The sequence below is a fragment of the Nematolebias whitei genome, chromosome 8, assembly GCF_014905685.2.
Source record: "Nematolebias whitei isolate Nwh7 chromosome 8, NemWhi1, whole genome shotgun sequence".
NCBI lineage: Eukaryota > Metazoa > Chordata > Actinopteri > Cyprinodontiformes > Rivulidae > Nematolebias > Nematolebias whitei.
The window spans coordinates 51,919,921-51,927,588 of NC_056505.1; positions in this window are offsets into that span (position 1 = coordinate 51,919,921).

A 7,668-nucleotide genomic window follows, 5' to 3' on the forward strand; every position below is an offset into this window, starting at 1 on the left:
TCAAAAACAAAAATTAAGGAGTATACAGTTTTTCTAAAACTACAGCCAGTAAAAAACGCAGCATATGTGATAGAAGCACAGCAGCAGTGTTTGTTTTGCCATTTTTACACGAACCTGGTAATAAGACATGTCTGTACATTAAACAAACAAGAATAATTATTAATCCATGTTTATTTTCAAATCAACACTTTAACGTTCACTTGTATCTAAGGAAGGCTGGGGAGGTAAAAAAGATTAAGGGGTGGAATTAGGATAAGTTACAGCTCATGAGGTACTCCATCAGAGCATCTCTGACACCTCGGCCCTGCTCTCCATCTTGTGGGACAGCGACCAGGATGGGCTGTGCGGCTGGTTCTGCTTCAAGTTCATCGAGGTCATCCATTTTGGTTGTGTGTTGTTTTCCAGCTCTTCTTCTAATACATGTTAGTGGTGCTTAGAAAAGAGCTTAATGTAGCACTACCGCCACCAGCTGGTAAGGTGCGTTGATATTAATAATCCGCCCACTAGAGGTGAACAATCCGCCCACTAAACGGGAACTATAGGCAAAGTGGAGACACAAAAATAGAGGTCCCACTAGAACCGGACACAACAGGCTACAACAAGAACCAGACCTGTGGATACCAGGCTTACGAGAGGTCAACGTCGAGAGCTTCAGATCTTTTTACAAGATATTCCAGGAAACAGGAGCGGAGTAGGAGAAGGTCATTTTGTCTAGTTCAGTCCTCACTGAGGGAACACTGCAGGTAATAATGTCCTGAGAGTGCACGCTGTAGCTGCACTCGCGCAGAAACATGTAGGAGGAGATGTATGAAGGCAGCAGACCAAGAAGTGATTTAAAGATGAAAATGTACCAGTGGGAGAGTCTGTGTGAAGTTAATGATGTCCAGTTAACCAGTGAATACAGGGTGCAGTGGTGGGTACGATAATCACAGCCAGTTATGAATCTTAGTGCACCATGATAGACAGCATCCAACATCTGCAGCATCCAACATCTACAGGGTTCTTGTAGGAACGTTCATGTAAATAATGTCACCGTAATCAATGGAGGGAAGGAAAGTCACAGTTACAATGTTTTCCTAGGATTCAGAGTTAGACGGGATCAGTTTCTGAAAAAGAAACCCAGTTTAACTTTCGGTTTCTTTACTAGGTTTTCCACGTGAATGACATGTCACCTCTTATCTGGACAATGGCTGAGGGGGGGCTCTGGACTATGCTATGACTTTCCCTTAAAAATTCAATGTTTTCACCGGCCTATATGTTCATGTATAACGTCTGTTTATGTTGCTTTGCTGTGGTAGGTTTTGTTGATGCCGCAAATTGTGCCCTGTCTAGGACATGGTGTGAGAGATCTTTTTTTATACCGTCTCTCTTCATGTTTTCTTTCCTTTTCTCATCTAAGCAAAATATTGTTCTAAATAAGAATAAGAAGGCTGCGCTAATTACTTATAGCCGCAGCTTCGTGCACTCCGCCCATCTTCGGACGACTACATACATATTTGCGTTGTATCTCGGTGCAATGCCAATAAAGTTTATTCTGATTCTGAAGCTTAAAAGAGAGATGCGAATCGACCAAGATCCCCAAATATTTATAGGACTCAACAAACTCGATAGGGACACCATTTGAGGATGAAATCAGAGGAAGAACTGCTGGGACCACCTTCCTATTTGAAAAAAGCATCCCTTTGGTTTTTTCGGCATTCAGGACAAGTTTGAGGTCGAACCAATCTGACTGGATGATGTTAAATACAGATTGCAAAAGCTGCAAAAGCCTTATCAACTGTTTTAGCTCGACAATAAACAACTGTGTCATCAGCATAGAAATGTATGGATGCATCAGGGATGTTTTGACCTACATTACCTATGTAGATTGTAAATGGTGTGTCCTAAGACTGAGCCTTGTGGTACACCATTGTTGACTGTTAAATAACTTGGAGGAAGTACCATTATCTTGAACACACTGCCTCCGATCTGAGAGATAGAGAACCATCCAATGGTGTGATCTGAGAAACCAATTTCTGAGAGTTTATGACACAAGATGTTATGATTCACAGTGTTAGAATCTTTAGACAGGTCTAAGAAAAGTGCAGCACAATAATCCTTAGCATCCAGTGCTTCAACAATGTCATTAAGAACCTTCAGTGAAGCAGTGGTTGTGCTGTGTTGTTTCCTGAAACCAGAATGATGTGGAGGTAAGATGTTAAATGAGTCCAGGTAATTTTTGATTTGAGAGTTTATCAGTTTTTCTAGAACCTTGGCTAAAATGCAGAGTTTAGAGATTGGCCGGTAGTTGTTCAGTGAGGTGGGGTCTCCTCCCTTCCGCAAAGAAGAACAAAGGCTGTTTTCCAAGTGTCTGGAATGGAGTTTTGTCTTATGGACAGATTAAAGATGTGGGTCACAGGGACTGCGATGATATGAGCAGAGAAGGTGTGATTAACTGAGGATTGATTTGTAGGAGGGATTTGATTTGTAGAAGTTTGTTATTAAATGAAGTTGCTGATTTTCCATTAGTAACTGTCAAATAATGAACTAGAAGCAACAAAATGTTGAAACAGTTCAGGATCTCATGATGCATGCTCAATAATCCAGGTAGAAAAATCTAAAAAAAGTTAAATCTGGTCCTCTGGACATTCAAAAAAACAAAACAAAGCAAAACAAAAAAAATGTAGAAACGATTCGTCGTTCATCCAAAAGACTTCCTCAGTCTGAGGTGCTCTATTCAGCTCAGTCTTATATAGCACCTTCTCAGAGTGGATCAACCAGTTTTGCTGCTGACAACCAAAACCAGCTGATCACATGATCAAGAAGGACCATCAGCCTAACGATGAATCATTTGCACACTGATGGCTGTTTACTGTTCACAGAGGGCTGAGTAATACTAGCAATAACGGCATTGTAAGAGGGGGACAGAAAAGTGGGTGAAGAATTTATCTGACAGACAGCTCATGTAATACACTATTTTAAGAGTTTTATCCACAATTTGTTTATTACAAGACAAGAAAATCAAGGGTATAAATCATTACATAATTTTATTGTTACCTGCAAGGGACAAAAATAATAATTTCAACACTATTTTGGGTCTGAAGCTGACTGAAATACTGTCAAAATTAAAAGGGAAAGGAGGACGGATGTCGTTTCCCAGGATACCCAGAGTGAGGAGCTCTCCTCCCTCCCTCCTCAGACCGAGTTGGGGAAGAAAATGGAAGTTTGCTCCTTCACTCACGGACATTATTAACTTATGTTTCCAGGTTTCCCGGACTTCCATTCAAAGTGAGGAGCTGAGGCGGGAGGCCGGCCAGACCAAACATCATTTGTTATAATTGTTTCACCCTGTTTGAAACGTGTAACACTCACCCAGCCGGAGACAGATATTCTTGCCAGACGATTGAACTTTGTGGTTGCACCAAGTAGAATTCCTCTGGTGAAGATGATCACAGCCACAGAATCAGCCATCCGTAACAACAAAATTAGATTTTTCTACCTAGATTATTGAGCATGCATCAGGATATTTTGAACCACTTTGGCCAGGATTGCCTCAAACTAGTTAGAGAGTTTGAGAAAACAGCAAGGAAGAGGGCAGACTACAGGAACCACTTGCGATTCAACCTCAGATGTCGACAAAGTGGCATCATTCCCAAGAGCCTGGAACTAAAATCATCGGTCAGCAGGCACCGGGCAAGCAAGATCCTTCAGAAGGCACAGACAGGCTGCTGAATGAACGGATGAGACAGACCAATTTTACTATTGAGGCCTTGAAGGCCAAAGAAGAGCACATTAAACAAAAACTAACAACGTGCCTAGATCAGACCACACTTCAGCAAGTGATGGACTGTACAGATCAGGCACGTTTAGCACAGCATGTCAAGTCCAAGACTCGACAACAAAACAAGTTTAACTTACTAATAACTCATCAAGACCATCAATATTCCAATAACAACACATTCAGTGTAGGACAACACTCCAGTAGTCAATTACATGCCAGGGAGACAGAAAAGTGGGTGAAGAATTTATCTGACAGACAGCTCACCCAGCCGGAGACAGAGACTCTTGCCAGGGGACTGAACTTTGCGGTTGCACCAAGTAGAATTCCTCTGGTGATGATCACAGCCACAGAATCAGCCATCCACAACAACAAAATGAAAGAGGCTGAAGCAGAACAGCTCAGAATCAAAGTTTCATCCTGCCTCAGCAATGCCAAACCACCACCTTCCAACATCAGTAGAGATCACTCTTAGCAAGGACAAAAACATCATCATTCTCCCAGCAGACAAAGGAAGGTGCACAGTGATTTTGAACCAGAAAGGCTATCTTGAGAAAGTTATGACACTCCTTAGTGACTTAACCACTTATGAGCCACTGAAAAGAGATCTAGGAAGTAGTTACAAGAAGAAGTTGATGGATTGCCTGAAATTTTTGGAGCAGGACAAGGCTATTGACCAGGGGTGGGCAATTATTTTTTCCATGGGGCCACATGAGAAACAGAAAATATTGTGGAGGGCCGGCCAAAAGGCTGATCTCAATTCTGTATAATATTAACTCTATTTCTTTATAAAAAGCAGTAAATAGCATTGTTTTGACAAGCTGGTAAGAATATATGTTATAATTAACACTAGGACTCTGTCGTGGCTGGTTACCACGTCGTGTTCAAAACAGCTGAGACATCGCCCTCCGTATAAAAGATTTATTTGACAAAACATGGGTTACAGATATTCAGAGACAAACAATTACATTAATAAGATATATGCATATATCTGGAGCCTTAAAGAACGAACCGTCTCGGTGTGCGCCTCCCGGAAATGCTCGATGAGCGTGTGTCATTTCCGGCTTTTATAAAAGCTTGGAAAAGCTAGCTCTTCTGATTGGTTTAGCCCTTCAGTTGCCATGGTTACTGGTGTAGCCCGCCCCCTGAAGGACGTTAGTTAAAAGTTTATGGCACACTGAAATAATTCGTTTTAGCTGTTTGTTTAACGTGATTATACCTTAGTGATACCAAATTATTTGAGTTAAAGTTGTTTATTTCTAGGAATAATTAATAACTATTAATTATTATCTTACTCATGTTTGCGTGTTCTTACTTGATCCTTTTTTATTCTTCTGTTTTAGTTTAGTTGCTTTAGTTGGATTTTACTTGGTCAAACTATATTAAGTCTAAATTAAAGAGATGCTTTATTTATGTTAATCAGTCTGCTATCTGGCATGATTTGATTGCTTGTAATATATCAAATGTGAACTTGTAAAATTATCATTAGCTAATATAAGATTATATGTAAAGGTAAAATAGTTAGATTAGTAAACATTTTCTATAAATATAGTGCAACCCTGGAAAAAAGACACACACACACTTTGTATAACATGACCTTTGAATGCTTGATAAGAAATAATAAAAAGTATAAAAATATGAAATCCAATAACTCCCAGCATTTTCAAATGACTCTTTCTTCTACCAGAGACTGCCAAATGGCAGTTGGAGTAATTTGCATCCCATTAGACCACCTTTTGTTGTGTACAGGTAATGCTGTCCCAGGCAACTGCTAAACGGGGGGGGGATGGGTGATAGTGTGAACGATGTTGATACTCAGATGGAGAAGAAAAAACCCTTGTTTGTATCCACCTCCAGGTGGATAAAAAGCCACGTCACAACATATTTTTCACTTACTCTGTTGGCTGAGAAGCAAAGATGGCAAAGGTTTACAGTGTGCAGCAGGCTTTGGATATGATTCTAAACCATGTTCTAAGCTTTTTTTTATTGTTTTCTATTGTATGGGTGTACACATGTTTATGTTATGTTTTCATTTTTATTTTATTTGTGGGTGTACACAGGTCTTATGTCTTATGTAATGTTTTCATTTTTACTTTATTACTATTCGCACCTTATGTCGAAGCAAATTCCTAGTTTGTGAACCTCGTTCATTGACATGGCAATAATAAACTGATTCTGATTCTGATGTCAACCCTTGTGACTCCGAGGGAGAAGAAATAACTCTTGAGCTGAGTTCTGACTCTGAAATTTCTTCTGGTAAGATTTCCTAAAGTTCCTAATTTCCTATATTTGTTTGCCGGTTATAGCTATTGTGGTTTTGGAAGAGACGCACTGCAAAAAGTACCATCTTGATAAGTTAAAATTGCTCAAGAATATGTATTTTGACCTAAAACAAGACAAATGGCTTGATAAGATGTTTTTACTTAGGGTTTTATGAATGTTTTAGTTAAAAATCTATTTTTTTCAAGTAGCTGAGGGTTTTTTGTATAAATTTATGTAAAATATCGATAGCTACTAGCAAATTTTTAAAAGACAAAATTACTTTAAAAAGGGTTAAAAAATCAGAGCTATTTTGACTAAACAATATGCCACTTTTTTCATTCATTTAGTTTATTCATTAAAAACAAAGCAAATTTATGTACAAGAAAAATATATACAACTGAAGAAAGAAAATAAATGAAAGGCAGATGAAAGAAAAAATATATATTTTAGTATCTGCCCCGTCACACCATCAAATCAACCCAAAAAATGTAATCTCCACGTAACAAAACAAAAAAATAATAATTAAAAAAATCTTTTTGCAGTGCGAAAAAAAATCCTACTTTAGTACAAAGGAGGCATAGTTGAGATGTTTTGGAATTACAATTCAAATATTATGTTTGTGTCAGTTTCACATTATTTCAACCTTTCACTAATCAAATCTCAAACATAAGGTCCTGTAGATGAGGAGAATTCACCACCTCCAGAAAAAAGAGGACGCATGGAGACACACGAGTGGCTCACAGAGACGGCAAAAGACGGCAGTGTGGTGTAATGAACAGATCAGAAGACCTCTGCATCACAGCCCAATTGAATGTCATCCCACAGATGGAGAACCAACTGCTTTAGCCAGAAGAAAAGTGTCGAGTCGCTTACAGAGTTTCCTCTGTTTCATCTCTCTAGAAATGCTTCGGACCATACAGGAGTGGACTGTCCAGCATGCATGCCAGTCACAGCATGAAAACTGGTTCATAGCCCTCCCTGAACTAATGGCATTCATTGCAATCCTCATCCTGCGAGGGATTGTTCGCCTTCCAGCGGTGCATGACGTATGGTCTGCAACACTGGAAGTGCCCTCTATCAGCAAGATTATGGCTTTTGTTATCATATTGTTGCATGCCTATTTTATTACTTGCGTACTTAGATTTATATAAAATATTTTGGACATCCACTGTGGGAAGCAAAGTAAGAATTTCATTGTACAGGGAAACAGGGTAACATGTTTCTTTAATGTGCACATAACAATAAAGCTTTGAATTTTGAATCTAAATTTCTGGTAACGTTGATTTTTTTTATTTTTTGGGGGGTGTTCTTCAAACCATAATAATTACAGGAGTTACATTGAAGTTCCTTTGGAGACCAATTTGTTGCTAAGTAGAGTGTCTTTAGAGTTACTTCTTGCAAATGTAATGGCCTCATTTACATAACAATGGAGGGAAGCGGGCTGAATTTGAATTAATTTAAATTTGAATTATTTCTAAAGTCAAGTTCAAACCTGCCAAATGGCAGTTCCTTGGGATTTAAGGGTATAACTGCCAAATGGCAAAGGTTTGGGAGTTCTAGTGGCAATGAAAACATGAGGTTGACTTCCAAAAAATGTAATTTATTCAAGCGAATTTCCCAAAACAATGGGAATGGCAATAAATCACTAA